Source organism: Cloeon dipterum, chromosome 1 (genome assembly GCF_949628265.1).
Source record: "Cloeon dipterum chromosome 1, ieCloDipt1.1, whole genome shotgun sequence".
Taxonomy (NCBI): Eukaryota; Metazoa; Arthropoda; class Insecta; order Ephemeroptera; family Baetidae; genus Cloeon; species Cloeon dipterum.
The window spans coordinates 8,091,169-8,113,918 of NC_088786.1; the positions used below are offsets into that span (position 1 = coordinate 8,091,169).

General features: G+C 38.3%; 1 protein-coding gene across 5 annotated transcripts in view; it reads right to left on the bottom strand.

The window, feature by feature from the left end:
* LOC135948211 (somatostatin receptor type 2-like) overlaps positions 1-22,750 on the bottom strand; it is a 110,456-nt gene that overhangs the window by 76,450 nt on the left and 11,256 nt on the right. For 4 of the 5 annotated variants that reach the window (XM_065497357.1, XM_065497358.1, XM_065497355.1 and 1 more), the window contains exon 2: positions 5,248-5,287. The exons of the other annotated variant lie outside the window; for it this stretch is intronic. The gene's annotated coding sequence lies outside the window, so the exon portion shown is untranslated. The remainder of the gene's footprint in view (positions 1-5,247; positions 5,288-22,750) is intronic. 5 annotated transcript variants of the gene reach the window in all.

Consider the following 22,750-nt stretch of genomic DNA (forward strand, 5'->3'; position numbering starts at 1 on the left):
AATTGTCTTGGACTTCCCTAATGAGCCATTGTGTTCAAGAGATGGTCAACTCCGTTCTTACCCCTGCTTATAGGTTTTACAGTAAAAAAATGATATTTTTAACTGTCCAAAACCTACTCAAAGTTTCCATTTTCTACATCAAAATGGTTAATTTTAAACGTGAACCAATGAAGAACATTTGTCATGGATGAATCTAGAATTATTACGACTTTCCGTCAAAGACTGAAATGGGGTTGTTTTAAAATTAAAATTTTAACAGAATATGCATTGAATAAAACAAAAAAAATTCAATACAACATTCTAGACTTACTATAAAAAAATAATAATTTAACGTAATATTAAATAAAAATTAAATGATAAAAAATATTCTCTTAATGTAAAATGTCATCAATTGAAATTTAACATCAACATTATTTGCAATTTTACGTTTAAAAAGTTTGCTAGTGTATTAACTAGAGTCAATGCTCTCTCACACATTTGAAGAGGTCTGTTTTAGTTTTTTAGTAGTTTTGTTTTTACAGCGCTCTCGATTTTCGGCCGTTGATTGTGTCTATTTTTGACATGAGTACACAGTTGATGCGATCGCTCACAGACAATGCTTCTGGTGCGAGAGACACGCGAACAAACGATTTATGTATTTGCCGCTTCGACGCCAGGCACCAGCCTCGCGAGTTCCATGAATCCGCGAGGAAAACTTTTCCATCGAAAGAGAGAAAATGCAAGCCACGAAGTGAATGGTAAGTGGCAGAAGCGGGTATTGGTCCTGCGTCCGTCAGGGCGCGAGTAAATTAATTGGATCTCCAGTTGGGAATTGCTGGCGACACGCGACGTTGTTTGACTAATAGGATTTGTGAGTAAAAAACGGTTGCTGCGCGCGTGCATCATTCCGAGAACGGTTAAGTGGATAGGCATTAGCGCAGTGTAGAGCTCGTTGCGTTCTATTTTAAGGCGTAATTCGCCCCTGGGAGGGAGAGAGAGAGAGAGAGAGAAAGATAGAGGATTAGTAGGGGTAGTTAATCATGGGAATGCTGGTAATTAAGCTAATTTTTTTGAAAAATAGATAGTGCCATAATAATTCAACCAAGTCTCATGTGTGATGAAAATTCGGCTTCCGAATTTGGCTTAAAAACCAATCAATTTTTTAAGTTTTGAAAGTTTATTGAACTGAAAAATAAGTATTATACTTGGTTTCCTGCATTTAATGATGATACAATAAAAATAAAGGAGGTAGAGGAACGAAGCATTTTTTGCCATAACCCACCACTTACCCTCTCTGTGACAAAAACTGTCTGTTCTAAATGTAGAAAATGTAGTATTTTAAAAACAAATTCAAATAGTATGTTTCAACTTTTATAATTGAAGAAAAATATAAAATTTATCTTTTAATTCAATATTGTCTTCTCTCTGTTCTTCTGTTCCTTTTATCAGAACTATTCGAATTTTCTCAATATTAATAAGAATCATACAGATTTAATGGGGCAGGTATGGAAATTTAGTGTCAAAAATGCTAACGGAGATTCTTAAGCACGGAATTTTTTAATAATAATGGTTCTTCAGTGATTTAAAATTTGAAAATGCAGCGGAATAAATTGTGTAATATTAGTTTAACAAAGGTATTTATAGTTGTAAAGTATGTGGGTTGGTTAATTTTAATATTCTCAAAGCAAATTTGAACTCCACTGAGTTGAAACCTGTACACTGTAACATCAAATTCGATTATTCAGGACGTTTTGTCGTGTTATTTCCTTCTGGGTCACATCGGGGTCAAACCTTGAAGGTTTATTTGATCTCTTATAGTCAAATTACCCTTAGTGATCATTAGTAAATCGGACACGAAATAATTGATTTCGTTTAAGTTAAGCACATATTTCTTATTTGTGTTTCATTCCTGCGATAGCGTCTATAAGCCAGTTAATAAACTTAACAAATTGTAGCATGAATCTTATGGTTCTTGTACAGAATTTCACGGGCTTCATTTCGGTCCTGAACCTTAAAAATATTTTACTTTTGTGTCTTTTTTACAAAACCTTAAATTTGGATCACAACCAGATCAAGGTGCAATTTCAAGGTTCAAAAATTATGAAATGTTTCATGACGAAGCAGAATGCGTTGAGCAATGAATTGTCTTTCCACTTTCCACCCTTTCCAACCAACAAAAGCTGCGAATCTACTGTCGTTGTTTGGGAGCAACGAGCTGCGAGGTATTACAAAATTAAAAGCAGACAGAGCCAGAAGAGCGTGATTTTTTGCACTGTTGAGCTGCGGAGCACAGCAAGCGGAGGGATGAAGACGACAACTGCTGTGCGCGCTTTGTCCGCCACATTTAATATTTCTCGCGCCCTCGTCTGCACGCTCGGGCGCGTCTGAAGCGAGACACTCTCCTGGCCAACGTTGCGAATGTGCATCGCTGGCGAATTTCGCTCACATTACAACTCTGCGGCGGAAGCGAACACGAAGGTGCGCGGAGACAAATTATTACACGCGGCACTTCTTCGCAATGGAAGCTGTTCTCGCAAGAGGGTTTTATTTTGATGTATAAGAGGAGGCTACAAACATTGTGATGTGTTTTTAAATGGATTCGGGCAACCGCAAATTTTATATTTGAAATGAATTGTGGAAACCATGTTTCTTTTAGAATAATTGAATTCAAAGTAATTTCAAGTACATGTGAATTATCACTTCATTAAGAAAATTAAAACACAAATTTGTAGTTTTTTTTTTAAAGTAACAAAATAGGCTCTTTTTTCAATTGTCTTACATTCTCCAAGATAGAAATGTTTCAACCTTACAATTTTTGTCACTTGTATGATATTTTTATAATTATTGTTATATCACGTTTCATATATACATATAACTTAGATTATTTTAAATTATTTCAGCCTTTACTGATCACCTTCTTATTGTTAGTAAAAGCTATGTGTGCAAGCTAGATCAGTGCATTGAATTTTTAAAGATACATTCCTCTCTGTGCCGGCCCAGCTCGTGTTTATCAAAAAGTGTCTTGCTGGAGTGGCAGACGCGATGGCACGCATCACCCTGGGACGCGTGCACCGTGATGGCTATATCTCTTTATAATAATCTCTTTATTTGACTTTTGGCATGCATATAACTCATCACAATAATTGTACCGAATTATATACATCCAATCGCAAAAAAATACAATCACATTCATTCATAAAGAGACAGAGTAGTTGTTGCTACAAGTACTGTTCAAAAACCAATATCGAACACAGTAAAATTGAGATTTACAAATCACATCACACTGCGCATCCACAAACTAGCTCCAGTATATCAAAATCACAAATTATTTACACAATTCTGATATTCAAGAAAAGAGTAGAACTTATGAGCATAATAAGAACTCTTTCAACACAATCACAAACTCTTTATATCTGGACTCCAGACGAATTGCCCACTGCATCCTGAAGTTGCAGCCTCCGCGGCGCGCACCGACTTCGGCAAAAACCTGTAAGATTTTCACGTCGCGAAAGAAAGTCACGCCACCCGCACTAAAGGACTGTGCTGGCGGCACAGTTTACCTCCCTCTTCAAGGCGTATTGTTATATCAGTATTTCTTTTTATGCAACCAGTCTGAGCTCACTGCGGCTCTGTCCTTCTTGGCAGGATCTTTGTCAAGGTGTTTGCCAGAAGTGACGCCTTTTCTCACAAATGTCTTTTAAACTGAAATATTAATACTTAAATGTATTTTTGATGTACTTTTGGCTCATATGTTGATTAAATAGCTCTATGAAATATAATTTGAATTTTTCGCTAATGGTATTCACATTTATTGAACGTCTACATCTAGAAAGTTTAAAATGGGCTGATGCTGCTGTGAGTGCATTACATTCGAATCTGCGGCGTTGTCTTTAGAATCGCACTTTGCATTCAGTGTCGTCACTTGCCAATCCAAAAGTGTGCGATTGGGTGTGAATGTGACATTATTTCCCAGCTCACAAATCGCAAGCTGCGAGAGTGCGTCTGGCAGAAGACGATTTTTTGCCCATAAAAAGAGTCAACAGCACGCGAGAGAAAATTTTATAAAAAGCGCCTCTCTAGAGTGCTGAATCGTGCGCCGTCTTTTTAGAAAAGCAAGTCGCCCGTCTCTGTTGATAATTTTTTGCCTCCCGTCACGAGCACCTCTTCAGACTTTTAAATTTTGTTTTTGCACACACAGGCGTTGCTTATTGAATTTCGCCTTACGAAATATGTTGTTATTAACTTTCCTGTAATAAAGAGCACTCGAGCTTTGCCAATAAAAATCTTCCTGGAACTCCTGTCGTTTGAGAATCAGATTTTCAAGTATCAAAACGAAACAAATATCCATAAAACTCATAAAATCACAGTTTCTAGGACAAACTCTCAAATTTAACTGCTGATGAGAATAAACTTGTTGTTGGGCGAGGGGGTTAATGTCACCCCCTCCGCCACCGGCACGAGAGGGCTACGTGTGCAGCTGAACACGCGAAAAGCAACTTTTGCGACGGGCCTCGGCACTTGGCTCGTAAATTAAAACGCTTTTGGCTATGGCTTTTATTAGAGAAGGCCAGGAGATGCTCAGGCTATTTCGCCCACACGCTCTACGCAGGTGCGACCGCAACTCGACAAACCCGCACCTCTTTAATTTTCTGCTCTTGACAACTCATTCAACAATCTAAGCCGAGAGCACGCGCGTAGGCAGACTCACCGCGAAATAAACTATTCGATTAGTCGTGGTAGGCAGACATAATGAACTGAGCGGAACGCTATTAATAATTTAAAGTACATTCATTCAATACCAAGTTGAATAGTAATAGATCAGCCGGCATCTTGCCTATCTGACTAGTAAAATCAAAAAAATTTCTACTTTCAATTTAATCAAACTGCTACAAATTTTGAAGTGCATCCACTAAGTAATATTAAATATTCCTTTCGTTTGTCGATTCAGGGGCCACTCTGTGTTGCAAACAAAGAGCCCATTCGGTGTCGTGAGTCGTTCGTCGCGCCCAAAATGCGGTCAGAAATAAACTGCCACGTGGTCTGGCGATCGCGTCAGGCCGACGTTTGCATCCGAACAGAAAATACGATGGTAAAAAAACGGAAGCGAAACGCTAATTGCCAATTAGTTGTCTCCAGTCCAATTATACACGAACTCGTCGCTGTCCGTGTTTGTATCGATTGTTGAAAAACAGAGAGCTAGAACTCCTTAAGGCAGCCGCAGAAAGTGAAATCGAGCAAGAGACGACGTTTCCGAATGTGTGTACTCACCGCAGTGGGAGGACGAACGCAAAGGGTTGAAAGCCGATCACTGGAACAAAAGCAATCACCTTTATTTCCCAAAGCTAGTTTTGTCTTCCTGGGAGGCCGGGGAAAATAAAGGAAAAGAAAGTTTCAGCAACGTGACACACGTCACTGCAGTGGCTTTGTTAACAAAGAAGATAACTTTTTGCCAGTACGGAGGCAATAGAATGAAATGGACTTTCATTAATGTCTTTTACGTTAATTCGAACTGACCTTTGGACTTTCGAACAACGTGGACACAAATCAAATCTGGAGATTCTGGGCAAACTGTTTTTGGTAAAAACAAAACTAAAATGACACCAGAAATTGCCAACCCCACGAAACAGTCTAAACACGGTTTACAAACGATTCAATAGGTTTTCTGAGCTTACATTTATGTTCATTGTAGGCATTTAAATTTGGAATTGAAGTTTTTAATAATATCCCAAAAAGCGTACTATAATAAACTGCTCATGGTGTTAAACACTTAACAACTACGGTGACATCATTTGTAAAGAAAAAACTACTTTTTTATACACCTCCTTGCTTCTCTTAGTGCTTTAAATATTTAAAAAGTTTTCCTTGGCCAGAGAAAATGTTTAGCAAGCAATGCTAATCGACAATGACTTTTAAAAGATTCTTGCAAAATTTAAATGCTTTTCCTAGAAATATCAAGCGGAGCTTTACCGTATTTCTAAACTTTGGCAATAACCCTATGAAAACTGCTAGAGAGGAAAATGTTCCATCTCCATCTGCAGAGTGGAAACAAAAGAATCTCCAGCAACCACTGCGGATTTTCTAAACTTTCCAGTCCCAGCAGCGTTAAAAGTTGAGTACACTGTGTGGTGCCTCTCGCTCTGCCAGTCCTTCGTCGGTCAGAATGCGGACTCATTATCGCACATTAGGTTATTTCCAAAGTGGTGGACGCGCAGGGAGGGACAAGCTGCTGTTTGCAAAAGTTCACGCCAAACCCCGTGAGGCCCATTGTTGATGGCAACAATGCTCACGCACAGCAAAATTGGCCGCCCTCCCATTTTGTCGCTTTCTTCTATTCTTCGCTCGCAAATTGGGAAGCCGTGTTTTTCGGCAGCCCTTTCACCGCCTTGACCTTTGTGTATCACGTGCTCCACAGGGGGTTGCGAAGGGGTGGAACTGTTGCTGGGCGCACAATTTCTTTCAATAGCTCACTCAGCAACAAAGGTGTGTGTATTCAAGGTGAAGAACATAAATAATAATTTTCAGCGGCCGCCACAAAAGAGAGCCAAGGTTAACCATTTCACTTCAGTCCTCGCAAAGTGGACCGAAATAGAAAACTCAGACGCAGTTGAACTTTTCGTGGGAAAATGTGAAGATTGCACAGCGATACAGTGGAGTTTCCTTTTTACTGGCAGTTTATTCAAAATGGAAATTAAAGTGAAATTTTTGCAGCCAATCAGCTTTTAAAAAATTTGCAATAATCAAAAGGTGTTTTTTATGCATATTTTTGCGGAGGGGGGGGACGGGTATTTGTTGCACTGCGTCTAATAATGGCGCTAAAATCGGATTTTTGTTTAAAAATTGTTTAAAATACCCAACCCTTTAACTTTGAATCTTTAAATTGCTCTGATGCATGAGAAAGTGTAGCTCAAATTAAAAAAAAAATCAGTTTCAAGAGCAGAATAAAACTCAGAGAGTTGAAAATTTTTGCTTAAGCTGCTACATACCAGCAGAGCATTCCGAATTTAATCAAACCTCACCAGCACTTGAACGACCTGCGCATGGTGTCGAAGTTAAATCTTCTGAGTGAGAAGGACAAAATAAATCGTTTCGAGCAAACGCACGGCTGCTTCCCGTCGGAAAGAGCGATAAGTGAATTTAATTTGCGACTGGAGACGCAGGAAATTAAGCCTTTTGGAGCACACATTGCACCCGGCCGCTCGGGTTTGTGTGGCGAAGCGGGGAAACACGTGCACGCACGTGACTTATTGTCTTCCATTCCGCGGGCAAGACACGCGTGGAAGGAAGGTTTTCGTCGTCACTTTCATTAATTCAGCCGTGCTGTGCTGGCGACGGCTTGATTTGATCGTTTGGCGCCCGCCTCGGCCCTCTCCACGCCGCCCGCCAGCCCGCCCGCCATCATACAATTATTATTTGCTTTCTCTCTTTCGTGTCGCAGGGCAATAAAGAGCAGCGAGAGCGAGAGAAGCTGAGAGCGCTTTGCCCTAATGAGATTCTGCTCGCGCGTCCAATTTGCCTCTTGATCCGCCGGCACGGCCTCGACGCGCACAACAATCGGCAAACTTCGATTAACCCAGTCGCAATCCTATTCTTTATTTATTCGGATACCCTTCACAATCACACAATCGGCAATCTTCATTTAAAATTCTCACAATCAGCTCCGTGCAGGAGGAATGAGAAAGTATTGGCTTTTGCCAAGTGTCAACATCTGAATTAATAAAGGCATAGGCTTTCAAGTTCAATGGAAAGTCTTCTTGACACAATAAAATGCAATTTAAGTTCCAATTTCCCGATTCTCTGTTGAGCGCATATTTTTAAAGCGAAATTTACTTTCTTAAGTATATGTCGAACGAGCATTACTCATGCAATTATAATTCAATTGAAAGTTACTAAACTTAAAACCAATTCAAACTGCCATGAGCATATAGAAAAAGTCTAAAACCATCTCAAGCAGCACTTAAACCACTCAAGAGTGCAAAATTTCGGACCGTTAATGTAAATTTTGCAATAAATTAAAAATTTAATCCAGTCTTTTTATTTGATATTATTATTTTTCGGAGCGAGGGGGTAAAAAATAAAATGCTATATTTTTCTGAATTATTAAACACGATTTCCTAAAAATCCCCGTCTTTTATCGATGTGCTTCAAATAGAAAGCATCATACTTCCTTCTGGCTAATGCGTAAAAGTTGTCGTAATTTTTGCTATAACTTTTTTATGAAATAAATTGCAAGTTTAGTGGAACTCATAATATTTTAATTTTTTTATTTCAATTCGCCAATTCAGCTGAAGTGACATAGGTGTAATGTTCAAAATGAAGTTTTTTTTATTAACACTCGCAAAATTTTTACTGCAAGTGTGAGAAACTCTGCAGTTACTCGTAAGTGCGCGCTCTTGATATAAAGACGGAGAGGTGAAGAAGGATGCGATCATGGGAGTTAGGAACTCAATTAAAAGGCGGCGTTGTTGCGATGTCTCATTCCGTCTCACTTGACATCTTTGCCAGACAACTTGAGCGCTTCCCTCTCAGAATTAAGAAAGTTGTGAGATTGCTGCCTACTTTTTATTTCACCCCCTTTCTGCTTTGCAGCAGCTGACACTCGCGTGGGAATTCGTCATCTCCAACTTTTTCGCATTTTTTTATTCCTTGATTCCCAACCTTTTCGTGTTTTTAATTAAAACGCGCGCTCGCTTTGAGAAAAGAAGACGCTGCGCGCGTTCTCTTTTTCTTCTCGTTGCGCTTTTCATTTCGTAAAATCTCCTGCCTCAAACTAATTGAAATTTGATAGACCAATCCGCGAGGTTGGCGTGGCGGATAAAAAATTTAGCTGCTCTCCTAATTAGGCCGTCAAGGAAAAGCAATGCTGTCGTTGAAAGGAACATTTCAATTACCGGCTCAAAGGCAAGCGAAGCAATATATCGTGTAATATGACTGCTAAATAATTAAATAAGAGACTCCATTTAAGAAACACAGTCTTTATTTTTTGTTCCTGGAGTATGAAAAGAATTAAGGAATAGATTCTACTTTTTAACAATCCAAATAAACCTAGAAAGAAATATCAGACGTAATTGAAGCTGATTAAATTTATATTAACAATTTTTCATCTCTATATAATATACCGTTGGAAAAAAATTAGGAAAGAGATTTTAATAAAACTTTATGCAAAAATCAATTTTGTAGAAATTCCACCAATTTAAGAAAAAAAATCAAATACTTACTCACATACAACCGAACACTTTCAGAACTAAATTGAACAAAAATTTCGAGTGGCGATTGTTGTCGGCCAGCGTTAGGGGCAACGTTCGGATGCTCTTCTCTGCCACTCTCACGATCAGCAATTGCCTTACAAGGAGCGGCAGCGAGTGACTGCGCGAAAATCATTTCTCTCTATCTGGCACGTCGATCGCGAACGCGAGCAGACAAAAAAGCCTTGTTGACGTCCTATAATGCACTTCAAGCATCTGTTTACATTTCTTGGCCGCTTTTCACACGCCACCAGCAGCCAATAATGTTTTTCTCTGCACATCGAAAATTGTTTGTGCTAATCTAGCTGAGAAATAGTTTCTTCTGCTAATTAAAAATTATATTATTTGTAGCTTTTCTGATTTATGTAGAGCATGACAAAACTGTATTATTGAAGCTTTTAAAAAATATATATTTTTAATTACTAGATGATTTATTTGAGTTAGTTACGTGAAACTAATTTTCGTTCAAATTTAAATCAAACTTTTCTTAAAAAAAGTTGATTCAATTGGAAAATTTGTTGAAAAGATTTATTTCAATTTCATTTTGGAAGGTTAACAGTTTAGCAATTAAAAATGTGAGGAAATGATTCTTTGCTCCTTAGTTTCAAACTTTTAATACAGTCAGATTATTGGTAGAGGCTCTTAAAAAAATATGAAAAGTTCTGATCAGAAAGGTGGTTTTAATTGAAATTTGGGGGAAAATCTATTAGACATTGACGTACCCTTCTTGGCTTATTCCCTGAGGACCAGGAATCTATTTTACTTGTTTCAGGAGAAAACCAGGACTCCTTTTAAGGGAGATTGATGGGGGAACTCGAGGAACAATTGGTGCGTGATATCTGGGTTTGAAGTGGAGCAATTAGCCAAATGGGCCGAAATGGCCGGCCAGCCAGCCGCTCGGCTTTAGCGTCGTCGGCGGACGAAGGTATTTGCTTTTTTGTGCTTGTAACGCGCGGCTCCATCAATCTCCGCGTAGCGAGAACAACACAAAAGCGAGAGTGATTGATATTTGGCCGGCGGCGACCCGGGCCTCCGACTCCATTTGTTGAGCGGGCTGAAATTAATGACACGCCGACCACTCTCATTAAAATTCGGAAAATAAAAAAGCGTTTCCAGCTCTCTGCTGTGAGCACCAGCAGCAGCAGCTCGGAAAGGGCAAACGATGATCGGCGCTCACACACGGATTTACAACAAAACGTCGACGTTTCCCGATCCTAACGGCAATCAAAAGGCCGCACACACGGATTTGTGGTCTACAAATCGATATTAATAGCTTCAAAGCCCTACATGGCGGTAAATTAAATTTATTAGCCGTCATTACAGCTGATTCACAACGTGTTGGCATGTTAAAAAGACAAAGATTGGATCGAAATATACTTTGGTTTAAATAAACCTCAAAACATATTTAATTTAAAAGTATATAATGCAGTAGTTAAGAATGAATATGTATTTGGCAAGAGGATGTTGTTTAAACCAAACAGCCATATTAAACCGCACTATTTTTTATTTATAAATTAATGCGCCTTTGAAATCTGTATGTTTGCTTTTCAGATTGTGTGCATTTTTGTCTCCCTATTCGTATTCAATTTTATGGAAATCTTATATTATTATCGTTTCTGGAAGTGTACTCCCTGTCGAAAAGGTAACCGCAGAGTTCCTTTATGAGAAGAAATCAGCCACAAAAAATTGATATGATCTGATATTTGATGAAAAATGCTAAAGTTTAAATTTCAGTTGCGGCTATGGGCATATTTTATGTACAATATATGGTTTTGCCGAATTTAAATGAAGTAAGTAACAGAATTTTCGTAATGTTTAAAAAATAAAGAAATATCACAATACATTTAGGCCCGGAACCAAAAAAGGAAGCACAATTTTAAATACTGTACTAAAATTTAAAAAATCAAATTATAGTCAAATTTCTTTAACAAAAAGAACATTCAGATTGAAATCCAGGAAAAAAACACGACTTATCAGTTAACTTGAGGCCAAATTATATTTAACATGGTGCTTTTGTTATTGTTGTGTGTTGGGTGTAACGTTTTTTCCTTTTTTCCACTTTAACTTCAATCTTTGTTAGTATCAGGCTATTTTTTCATAAATTCTATGGTTATTTGGACATTCGCCTACTATACTTACTTTTGCTTCATTCAAGACTAAATTTCATAAAGGGTGAAAGGATTTCTTTTTAAAATTGACAAAGAAATGTTTTTGTGCCAGACTCAATTTCCCAACCTATAAGGAAAACCTTTTCTTTTAATATCGAACCCGCTGAGTCTCAAATACACTTGAGTTCGATGGCTGCAAACACGCACTGGCTCGAACATATGAAAAGGAAACATTGAGGGCGCAGCAGGTATTTACAAAGCACTACAGAGAGACTTCTGCTGCATGCACTCTCGAACCGAAAAGGAAAAAGCTACCCCTGTCGTCGACTTTCCTACTTTCCCTCTCGAATTTCCCAAAGACGCCCAATCGCACATTTTCCAGGACTGTGCGTTTCCTGCGCGTGTCCCGCTCATTGAAGGTGAAAAGTGGCCGTTTCAAGTGAGCCAGCTCGCGGCCGAAAATAGGAGAGCGAGTTTGTTGCAAACACGATTACGGCCAGATGAGAGACGCGCAAACGTTTGTGTGTAGAATATTTCACTTTTTACGAGCACATTTCCGCGTCTCGCTCCATCAACCAGACGACTGGTTGAGCGATGCTCTGCAGATTTTTCAGCCAAACGTCGTCGCTGGACCCTCGAAACTGCACACGTTCAGTCGATTGCATGACACACGAGCAACAACACATAAATAAACAGAGAGAATCTATAAATCTTGGAAATTGTGAATCATGCCACGACAGCAAAGCAGCTGAAAGTAAAATATCTTTCCAAACATTGAAATTATGACTTCAAAATTTATGGCTTCATTAAGCAATATCAAGCTAGACCAAATTAATAACAAAGTTGTAATTTTAATTGAACCGCAATAAATTTTTAAACCGCTGAGAGCTTTAAAATCGATTAAATTGCACGTTAAAAATAAAAATAAAGGAAAACAATATGTTTTTTGGGTGGGATTTTATAAAGGCTGAGTGAAAATACAGTATTTTAGAATCGGAAAATGGTCCACAATGTTTCAAAAAGACAGAAAATGTAAGAAAATCAACCGAAATCTCAACAATTATTCTTACAAAAATTTAAATTTCTTTCCTCCAGAATTTCCAGCTAAAAACTATTTAACACTACCTCGTGTCAAAAGATAAATCCAGCACTGCGATTTATGCGGATTGTGTTGATTTATGCAGGTCGTGTTGATGGGATAAAGCAGAATGAAAAGAAACAGCCTATCAGCACCTGCGGCAACCCTGTTTGGAAGCTGCGGAGATTGATGGTTGACGGGGCCCATCCATCGCTCTTTCTTTCTTTCTCGCTATGCCGAGCAATCCCACGATTATAATTTTCAATTGGAAAGGCTGCCTTGGCCGGCTGGCCTGCGATTCATCAAGGGGGTCAAACAAATTAATTCTGACGGTGAAAACAAGAATGACGCATGTGGAATGAGTGGAAAATATGTATTTTTTTTCTATGATACCCAGAGAATAGAGCTGAATTTACTCTCCAGTAGGAGAAACTGAATCATGTAGTTTAAGCTGCGCTTTTTCTATCGCTCCATTCATGAGAATACACAGCTTTTATCGGACGACTTTTTCCAGTTGCATTATCGCGAGCGTGAGCACGCAACTGAAAATAGTTGCCGGAGCGCAAAAGCACTGCTGATACAGTCTCTGTGTACTGCGTTGCTATGCAAATTACATTGGTATACGGACAGAGAGCAGCTTGCAGCTTCGTGAACATTTCTATTGTGGCGTGGCATTCATTGTTGGTGTGAAAACCAAGAAGAAAAATACAAATTGCAAAAATATGAAGAGCATACAACTTTCTTTTTATGTATTTCTTGGTTTGCCACAGATCTAGTTAATTTCAAAGTAGTCATTAGCTATGGTAAATATGGAGAAAAAAGAACGAATTTATTATTTTTTTCCAGTAATGATGTAATAAAAGAATCTCTATTCTCTAGTTAGCTCTTTGTCCAATTTCACCTGCTTTGTTTCTCTTTGGTGAGCACGGGGCACAGAAATAATTTTCCCCGTCAGTTCTGCGTGGTGACACTACACTGCAAGTCAGGGGTGAGAAAATGTCACTGCGTGGCAGTGAGAAAATCTCACCCCGCCGTAAGTCACTATACCTGGGGTGTTAAAGGTGAGTTTTTCGCACCGCGCAGCAGTGAGATGCGGTGGGGTGATTTTTTCTCACTGCAGCGCAGTGTCATTTTCTCACCCCTGACTTGCAGTGTATACTCACAATCAGTCAGAAAGGCTTTTCTCCTCAACTACTACTAGGCTCTGATTGGGCTACGTGCACGCGTATAAAATTCCACACCCTGCATTTCACTTCATGAAATTGAATTTGGAGTCAGTGAAGCGAATTTCACTTGTGTTCGTTGGAATTGCACAAAATGTCAGCACCAATTCAGTGAATTCGCACTTCACTGCCTAACAGCTACGATCGAATTTGTGTCAATTTGCTTTCGAAAATCTGATTCAGAACACTATTCGCTTTCTTTTACGAGTTCACACCGACCAAAAATTGAAAGGACACACGTTGTCAATAAATTGCTAAAAAAGGTTAGTGTTTCCAGATCCTTTTATCGGGCGTACATGTTTGCTTAAAAGGATTCGAAACGGATTAAATTTACATTTCTATAGCCCTAACTTTGAGTTTTTTATTCAGTGACCCCACATAAATTTATTTATCTTACATTTTTAAATGAAAAATTCGGGCGCTTAAAATTTTTGAGAATAAATGCTTGATTGGGGAAGAATATTTTATGTTAGGGCGTGTTCTGAGACGAATTAAACTATTTTATAAGTATATTGAAAAAAAAGAATCGAATCTAGCATTAGTTATTTGCTAATAATTATCAATTTTTACAATGCCAAGTTTTAAAATTAAAAATTATCTCAAAATGATCTTGATTTTCTAATTTAAAGTACTGAAGAACAAAAAATATAATGAAACTTGCTTCTTTGTTTTACATGTAAAAGATATTGTAAAATTATACTCATCCGTCAAAAACTTGAACTTCCCTTTTGTAATTTCATAACAAACACGACACAAATACCTAATGCCTAGCTGGAATGGCACAAGCGACAAAGCGTGCGTTGTTCCAAGTTTGAAGTCGACCACAAGCTAAAACCGCGCCCGGTGAGCGACATGATTCTGATTGCAAGCTGTGTATATAGGATCGAGCGACATATGTATCAAGCAAGGCGGTCTGGGGGGCGAGAGGGGCGCTGTCCATAAATAAGTGAAATGCTCTGGCGGCGAGAGATGCTTTAACTTGGCTCCTTCACCGCAACTTTTGCCTCATACACAAGAGTTGGCCGACTCCGGTTTCAAACAGACCGCACACAAAGCAGAGTGGTAGTGTTTCTAAGAATATGAGCCCGTTTTGTTGCTTCATTGGAGTTAGATTTTTTCATTTCTTGTGTTGTTAGCAGAGGCGGAAAACGCTATTGTCCTCTGGGACTAACTTTGCGCTACGCCTTTGTTGAGAGAAATGACTTCAATTGCGCAATTTTTGCTAAACTTCTTTCTTCAATAAGAACGTATTCATTTACATTCCTACCCAAAAATGTAAAATTAAGAGAATATAAATAGATTACCATCGATTTTTTTTAATTTAAAAGTACGGTAATTTAATTTCTAATTTTTGAACTTTATAATTTTTTTAGTTATTGATAACAGGATTTCCAAGCATTTTTCTACGGTTTGAAACTTATATATCCTAATTTTTGTAACTTTCGAGTTTCTTGCACACCTCCAAGTAACGCTAAAATTAACCATTTTTTCAAAAAGTTGTATTGCTGACGATAAATATAGAACATTATTCCTTTGGGCGTGGAAACTTTTTATTCGTTCGTTTTTCTAATCAGCAATCTTAGAATTTTAATTTTTCTGACAGTTTTCTCCACCTCTTTTCGTTTTGGTTTCTATTTCTCTATTACTTATGAACTTTCGTTTTGATCTATCAAGACAAAAATTATTTTTTTGCCCTCAATAAACTTCCGATTTTGCTCTTTTTAGTGGTAATTCAGGATCATTTGGGTCTGAATTTAAAATATGATAGTATTAGGGAAACAGATGGACAGAACTCTAACTCTTAAAAATTATAGTTTTTTTTTAGAGCAACTTTATATTTTGTATTAAAATTTAAAGAAATATCTCGTTCAACCGACTCCTCTGTTATGATATTTTTTCCTCTGAGGTTTAATTTTGACTTTGTGTGGCTACAACCGAGGTGTCCTGGGCTCTGGAGTGGCCGGACAACGCGCGTCCAGGGATTGCAACGATTACACTCTCTCACTCTCTCTCGCGCGCGAGAATTGCGCTGTTTTTTGATACGCCTCAAGGGAACGAAAGGATTTGGCGGCCGCGGAAGTAATGCACGCCTTGGGATCCAGCTGCTGCCCGCGGGCCGAATTATCGCATCTGCGTGTCAAAAAGCGTGGTGCCAAAACTCCTAACGACTCCATCTTGCAATTAAGAGAGGGATAACGGGCTCTGCGGACAGTTTTATTGTCAAGCCGGACCCTTTTGCTCTTTTCGCCGTCGTGTGAAGCAAATGTGCGATTATATAACCGACGTTCTTTGTTTTCCAGACAAAAAATAGCCGTAGCATTTTAAACAAAGTTGAGAATCCATTTTATTCAAAGGAGAGTAAAGTCTTGAGGGAACAGAACAGTCATTTTTATTTTCTCTTCTTACCATCTTGTTAATGCAGAGCACTTTGCCTCTCGCATAATATTCATGCCCAGGGCTCACGCAAAGGCAAGTTTTTGTTTCCAATGGACAAACGACGAGGGCCAAGTGCAAACTAAGTGCGCAGCCCCAGGATTAATTCGATTTCCATAGGATGAAGTGAGTGTGTAAAAGCAGGCCAGAATTTATGCGGGTTGGATATAATGGCTATCAAATCCTCGTCATGGAAACAGAGTTTTGAAAGTTTCCCTTCATGCAAAACGACGATATGAACCGAGTAATGGACGGGAGCTGCAAATTTTTATCATATTTGTGAATGAAATGGCGAATAAATTGGAATTAGTTTAAAAGTAGTTGAGTAAATTATTAACGTTCTAAAAAATTGTCCATCTAACTGCAAAAGAATATAAAAATTGTAAGAAAATTGCCTAAATTAATTAGTCTCAAATTTAGACGGAAAAAATATTTTCAAAGATGAAAAGAACGATATCTACAGAATTTTGAGGCAGTTAAACTATTTTTTTTTTTTGTAAACTTTTTAGGTTATCGCCTGATAAAATATCACTTTGTTTTAAATTGTCTCGAGTTCTTTATTAAATGAAGAATTAGATAAAAGACTTTTAATTTTAAGACTTTAATTTCATAATGGTGATTTTTTTTAAAAGTGAGGAAAATCTAGATTTCAGAGCATCTTGAAGATTTTTTTCATTTTTAGCGATATAGTAAGTTTCTAGCTGTTTTAAATGTCGGATTTAACAGTAATGTTTATTTTTTCATTAGATTAAAATGAAGGCAAACTAAAATGTTCCCTGGCATTTTAATTTTTGTATGAATTGCAGCAGAAAATAAACAGCAAAAGGATTGACCATCCGGCAAATTGAATAATAAATTAGATGCACAAATAGCGTCTTTCTTCTTCCACCAGTCTTCTTAACCAAAAGAGCAAAGATAAAACTTTCCCCCTGAAGGAGCACGAATGAAGCGAGTTACGCTCAACACACGCCTTGGGCAAATAATATCCTATTTCCTAAACTTGGTACCATACCCCGAGCAGATTGAAACTTCAGCAAGCAAAGTGTCCCAACACGTCGTTCTGGGTGCGCGCGACCATCAAAGTTTCAATTACTTGCGCGCTCACATACACACAGCCAGGGGCAAGGAATGAGAGCGAATGAAATGCAAATTGCGAATTTCGCAGAGTGCAAAAACGGTCGGTCGCATCTTTTGCCATTTGCATTCGGTTGCGCGCGCTTTGCAAGAAAAACAAATTGAACGTTATTGCGAAGTAGAAAATAAAGCTCGTTGTCGATTCGCCTCACGCGGCCAAAACACAAAAACGGTGGTTCAGCTATAGGGTGACCACATGGCTCAACAAGAAAATTGAGGGAAAAAATTGGTGATCTTACCTGATTTTTTGAGTCCACCATATTTTAAAATTCACTTAATTTGCAAAGTGATTGGCCTATTTGGAAAAATTAATAAAAAGTACGTGAGTTTGGTAGCTAAAATTGTAGATGTTTTTAAATCAGTTATCCGAGTGTTAATTCGTGGAAATTGATCAATTATTGTTTTAATTTTTGCAAAGAAACGAGCTGCTATTTCGCTGGTTTCAGTTGGAAAAATAAATATAATGTTGAATGCTTAATCCTCAAAATTGATTAAAAATCAGATTATTTTGTGCGTAGACACTATTTAAAATACAGGGAGGGGCATAATTGAACGTTCAAAAAGAACTGAACACCCCGTAGCGTGAGGTTGGGGTAGGATCAAAATTCCAACGGCGCGTGGTTTAGAAACTGTGAAAGTTTTTTTGGTGAAATTTTCAACCCTTTCGGCAGAGCGATTTCATCGCTGCACCCCAAAATCCAACTTTGAAAAAAGTTTCTTATGGGAATCCCATGTTAAACCACTTTGAAAAAAAGTTTCGAAAATTCAGCGTGCAAAAGTGTTTTTAAGACCAAAATTTTGCGCTGATTCCGATTTTGAGGTCCGTTTATTGTTCCGGAGGCCGGGGGGGTTGTTTTGTTGGGTGGGAAGCTTGGCTCACAGGGGATGACGGTCAAAATCAAAGTCTGCAAAAAGTGTCGTGCCGCACATGTTTCCGGGGGGAAATTTTCCGCAAAAACCAAATTTGAGACTCAAAATTCGAAATTCTTAAGATTTTTAAGAAAATTCGGCCAAAATCCGAACATTTTGTTACCCTCCGGGAACCGCATTTCTGAGGCGGTCGAATGTCATACATCTCGACAAAAAAACATGAAATTCGGTTTGCGGGCACAAAACAAAGTGCTGAGCAGGAAAAAGTGTGGTTTTTGAAAATCAGACCAAAATTGTCCATTTTCATAAGGGGTCCGAGTTTGGCCTTGCAGCTCGGCACCTATGGGTCCGAGAGCAAAAATAAGCACAGGTTCTGAAAGCTGATAAAATTTGCAATCTTCTTCATGTGGAAAAAAAATTTCCTCCACTTTCGGATTTTCCGGAAAATTCCTGTAAAAAATCTCTTAACTTTATGGGAAAAGGAAAAATAACGAGAAAATTCATTCAAGATAGCCAAAATTTAGCACAGGTCTTCATTAACTTCTCGTGCAAAAATAAAAACATTCGTGCAGGCCGTTTTCGTGCTGCGCGCGATTTCCCAAGTGTCCACCTGGAAAAACCGAAAAAAATCGAAAGTGTCCGAAAATTGTCGAACTGCACATTTTTGGACTCGTCATGAAATGCTGATTCCAAAAATGTCTGGTTTTTAAAAGTCCGAGCATTTTTCGAAAAGTTACGCTATTTTTAAAAAGTTAAAATTTTCCGAAATGTCCTAAAAAGTTCAAAAATCCATAACTTTTTCAAAAATGCTCTAATTTTTGAAAATCAAACATTATTGGAATCAGCACTTCATGACGAGTCCAAAAACGTGCAATTTGACAATTTTCGGTCACTTTCGATTTTTTTTGGTTTTTCCAGGTGGACACTTGGGAAATTGCACGCAGAATGAAAACGGCTAGCACGAATGTTTTTATTTTTGCACGAGAAGTTGATGAAGACCTGTGCTAAATTTTGGCTATCTTGAAATTTTTTTATCGATATTTTTCCTTTTCCAATAAAGTTAAGAGATTTTTTAATTGAATTTTCCGGAAAATTCGAAGGCGGTGGAAAATTGTTTTCCACACATGGAAGATTGGAAATTTCATCAGCTTTTAGAATCTGTTCTTATTTTTGCTCTCCGACCCATAGGTGTCGAGCTGCAAGGCCAAACTCGGACCCCTTATGAAAATGGACAATTTTGGTCTGATTTTCAAAAACTAAAATTTTTCCAGACCAACTTGCCATTTTCTAGCAGCATACCGAATTTCAACTTTATCCGACATGATTTGTCCCCTCAGTCTCCCCTCGAGCTGAGCTTCCCGACATGTGTTTGCCAAAGTTAGACATTTGCACCGATTTTCATGCAAAATCCTAATTTTTTCGATTGTTTCACATCAACAATGGCTTCGCCGGAAAATTTCAGCCAGAATCCATGTTGTGCTTATCATTTTGTGAGAAAATTTGGTAAAAGCCGTAATTTTGTGTGACCTGAAACTCAAATTTTCGCTCCTTTGAAAAATTTAGCATTGCAAATTGAAAAAATAGCGCCAGATTCGGATTCCCCGTGAAATTTTACCCTCGAAAACCTGTTTGCACGATAGAAAAACGAAGGTACGTGTTTTGGAAACATTTGACCTGAGTTTTCCATAAGACACCTTTTTCACCTGAGCGATTTTCATTGTACCGGCGCAACAATCGACCTGGGAGGGTAGATGCCAATTATTGGTCTCTTCCTCCACAGCCAAAGTTTATGCCGACGTTGGAATTTTTCGGATCAGGCTCCACGGCGCCTCGAGATCTCGCGCTTGAACCCCGGTTACAAAGGTCGTTGATTTCTGGGACAAAAAACTTTAGTCTGACTTTCAAAAAACCAGCGAACGATTTTGCAGAGCGTGGTGCGGCGGTGCGAGTTTTGGTTGCAAACGACACGATTTTGTGGTACAAGATCGTTCGCTGCCGTCCCGCACTTATTGTTAGCTAAAAAGAGCGCCTCCGCCCCGCGCACCGCAACACCACGCAAATGGCACCGCGCTGCCACCGAAAGTGAAAAAAGTAAGCGATGATGCCAGAAAAAACGCGTAGAAAGAGTTATTAGGTTGTGCGACCTGCGGAAGATCAATTACAGTCCAGAGATTTAACTCATCGCGCAAAAGGGGTGTTTTTAGAGGGTGTAGGGTTGCGTGGCTGACAGGGGATGACGGTCGACATCAGAGTCGGCATAATGTGTCGTGCCGCACATGTTTTCAGGGTGAAATTTTCCGCAAAGACCAAATTTGAGGTTGAAAACTTGAATTTTTTCGAAATTTTTAAGATTTTGAAGAAAATTCGGCCAAACCCCAAACATTTTGTTACCCAACGAGGACTGCATTTCGTAGGCGGTCAATTGTCATAAATCTCGACACAAAAACGTGACATTCGGTTTGTGGGCACAAAATAAAGTGCTGGGCAGGAAAAATTTTAGTTTTTGAAAATCAGACCAAAATTGTCCATTTTCATAAGGGGTCCGAGTTTGGCCTTGCAGCTCGACACCTATGGGTCGGAGAGCAAAAATAAGAACAGATTCTAAAAGCTGATGAAATTTCCAATCTTCCATGTGTGGAAAACAATTTTCCTCCGCCTTCGAATTTTCCGGAAAATTCAATTAAAAAATCTCTTAACTTTATTGGAAAAGGAAAAATATCGATAAAAAAATTTCAAGATAGCCAAAATTTAGCACAGGTCTTCATCAACTTCTCGTGCAAAAATAAAAACATTCGTGCTAGCCGTTTTCATTCTGCGTGCAATTTCCCAAGTGTCCACCTGGAAAAACCAAAAAAAATCGAAAGTGACCGAAAATTGTCAAATTGCACGTTTTTGGACTCGTCATGAAGTGCTGATTCCAATAATGTTTGATTTTCAAAAATTAGAGCATTTTTGAAAAAGTTATGGATTTTTGAACTTTTTAGGACATTTCGGAAAATTTTAACTTTTTAAAAATAGCGTAACTTTTCGAAAAATGCTCGGACTTTTAAAAACCAGACATTTTTGGAATCAGCATTTCATGACGAGTCCAAAAATGTGCAGTTCGACAATTTTCGGACACTTTCGATTTTTTTCGGTTTTTCCAGGTGGACACTTGGGAAATCGCGCGCAGCACGAAAACGGCCTGCACGAATGTTTTTATTTTTGCACGAGAAGTTAATGAAGACCTGTGCTAAATTTTGGCTATCTTGAATGAATTTTCTCGTTATTTTTCCTTTTCCCATAAAGTTAAGAGATTTTTTACAGGAATTTTCCGGAAAATCCGAAAGTGGAGGAAATTTTTTTTCCACATGAAGAAGATTGCAAATTTTATCAGCTTTCAGAACCTGTGCTTATTTTTGCTCTCGGACCCATAGGTGCCGAGCTGCAAGGCCAAACTCGGACCCCTTATGAAAATGGACAATTTTGGTCTGATTTTCAAAAACCACACTTTTTCCTGCTCAGCACTTTGTTTTGTGCCCGCAAACCGAATTTCATGTTTTTTTGTCGAGATGTATGACATTCGACCGCCTCAGAAATGCGGTTCCCGGAGGGTAACAAAATGTTCGGATTTTGGCCGAATTTTCTTAAAAATCTTAAGAATTTCGAATTTTGAGTCTCAAATTTGGTTTTTGCGGAAAATTTCCCCCCGGAAACATGTGCGGCACGACACTTTTTGCAGACTTTGATTTTGACCGTCATCCCCTGTGAGCCAAGCTTCCCACCCAACAAAACAACCCCCCCGGCCTCCGGAACAATAAACGGACCTCAAAATCGGAATCAGCGCAAAATTTTGGTCTTAAAAACACTTTTGCACGCTGAATTTTCGAAACTTTTTTTCAAAGTGGTTTAACATGGGATTCCCATAAGAAACTTTTTTCAAAGTTGGATTTTGGGGTGCAGCGATGAAATCGCTCTGCCGAAAGGGTTGAAAATTTCACCAAAAAAACTTTCACAGTTTCTAAACCACGCGCCGTTGGAATTTTGATCCTACCCCAACCTCACGCTACGGGGTGTTCAGTTCTTTTTGAACGTTCAATTATGCCCCTCCCTGTAGTAAAATAATTTGAGCTAGAGTCGATTATTTGTTGCACATCTTAATCTGAGAGAGTTTACGATAGAAAAAATTGATTATGGTTGGTAATTTAAGATGGTCAAATCATATTGTGTCAAATTTCAATTCGCAGTAAACTATTAATCAGCTCAAAATCACCGGAAAAGCAATATTTCCATTTATATCGCACAAGGTTGACTTTATAGCTTAAAAATATAAATAAATTGTAACATTTTTCAAAATTTAACTGTTAAGAAGTTAAAAATAAATAAACAAAGTTGCCTTTTGAATTGATAGAGGTTTGAAAAATATTTAAAGTTCGATATTAGATTGTAATTTATTTTTTATTTGTGGATGTTTCCAGATGTTTAAATTCATATAGAAATGGGGCAGTAAAATCACGTTTTTTTATCGCAACACAAGGTTTAAATCAAAATTGACTAGCAATTTTTGTTGACGTAGGGATTAATCCAAAGATAGACGTTTGAAGAGGGATACTATGTCTGTATTAATGAAATTTAAAAATCAATACAAATTTCCGCTCTGTTTTAAGTTGATGAAAATTGTTTTATGTTTTGTAGAAAATAGTA